Source organism: Etheostoma spectabile, chromosome 15 (genome assembly GCF_008692095.1).
Source record: "Etheostoma spectabile isolate EspeVRDwgs_2016 chromosome 15, UIUC_Espe_1.0, whole genome shotgun sequence".
Taxonomy (NCBI): Eukaryota; Metazoa; Chordata; class Actinopteri; order Perciformes; family Percidae; genus Etheostoma; species Etheostoma spectabile.
Window position 1 is genome coordinate 26,339,618 of NC_045747.1, and position 2,039 is coordinate 26,341,656.

Genomic DNA, 2,039 nt, shown 5'->3' on the forward strand with positions numbered 1-2,039 from the left:
TGTAGCCTTGTAGAGGCCGTGCGATTTCTCAAACTGAATAAATCCCGCCCACACATATAAACACAAAACTGCTTTGCTAGTTCCATCGTGTTTTAAGACATCTGTTAAAAAAATAATTTTATTTATTAGCATAGATTGCTGTAGTATTAAGTTCAAAAACGTTGAAAACACCAACGTACCAAAACATAGCAGACCAGACACAAGCTTTTATTCTAAAAAGTCGAAGCACGCTTTTATTTTGAAAAGTTGAAGGTCGCAGACAGAACGCATCTGGGAGGGAATGAGACGGAAGATCTCCAGGCTGCAGCTATACACTCTGCTGAAAAAATAATTATATTAATAATTGACATGACTGCCATACTGTTTATTTCAAAAATATCCAAAACACCAAAGTACGAAGACATAGCGGACCAGACACAAGCTTTTATTTTGAAAAGTTGAAGCAAGCTTTTATTTTGAAAAGCCGGTAGGTCACCAGGCTGCGGCCATACACTCCTGGCCATACCCGACTCAAATATTATTTTGGTGATTATTTGTGAAATTGTCCAAACAGCCTTTTCAAGTCATGTGAGAAGGAAGGAGTGGAAGCATCCAAGCTCCTAAATTGACACTCGTCTGGGAAATGGAGTTTTGAATAATGTTACCAATGCTAATATACAATGACTGAGGAAGCCTAGTGACAAGTCCATAGCAACCAGTTCACGTGTTGAATTTGTTACTCATAGTGCTTTGTTGAATGGTCTCAATGTTTTGTTTTATTTCATGTGTGGAGTAACTTAATATTTGAAGTAATGCAGAAATGCAGGAAGTGTGCATTTAGTTACCATACTTATTGTGTTTCCACAACGTTAGTGAGTAACTCTACTGGAATGGCCGCCATAACAGTGGAGTGTGATGTGTACGATAAAATGGAGGTTAGTCATGTATTTAATTTTAACGGTCCGATGTCTAATCCCCCCGTTTCATGCCTCTGTCTTATTTTTTAATCATTATCTTTTTAAGCTGTGTTTTATGGCTGTCTCCTTTTTACGCATTAACATCAGGGGAATAAGGATTAATAAGGCTGAACTTCATCAAATTTTAACTGAGAAACAGGTCACAGTGGGCTGGATCAGCGAAACCCTGCTAAGGAAAGAAACAACTTTTAAAATGGATCATTTTAATATCTTAAAACGAGAACAACCAACAGGCCATGGAGGCAGTGTGGCACTTTTAATTAACCAGGGCATAGACTACACGGAAACCCTTTTCAACCTTACACAATAATAACTTGCCAATATTGAGGACATTGCCACCACAGCGTTTTTAAATACAGCCTCCCCTCTTCTCATAACATCAGTATACTGCCCCCCTGGAGTACAACCCTCTGAAAAACTTATCAAGATTATCCCCGACATAACCAAAGATGTGCTCATTCTGGGTGATTTTAATGCCAATCATAAGGATTTTAACTGCAAAACCACCAATAAATCAGGAACAAAACTCAAAGAAATACCGGAAACCACCAACCTCACAATCCTAAATAGACTGAGTGAATGTGAATGTGAATGTCACCCACTCACATTCACTCAGTCTACCCTACCGTGGACATACTATATCTGGCACTCTCATTACCAGACCTCTCAGCCATCCTCCAAAACTTCATTGTGACCCACAATATCGTTAGTGACCACCTTCCCATTACTGCTACGTTTTTACTATCACTCCAGCAAGTGCCACAACAACCACGGTACAACTACAGGTATGCCAACTGGGAAACCTACAGGAATCACGTCAGCTCATATCAAGGACGTCACTCAGATCCCACAAGACCACCACTCACTGGAACACCTGGCCACACATATTGGATCAATACTCACCCAGGCACGTTCTTCATGCAACCCACTACCTTTCTCCACTAAACCACAGCAACAGCTCCCTACACACATCCTGCACTTGATCAAAAGGAAAAGAAAACTCAGATTCCCCCCCCCCCTTCTTATTCCTGCCCTGCTTGGCTATGCATAGAATGATTGCTTTGTAACAAGACCTCTTTTCTG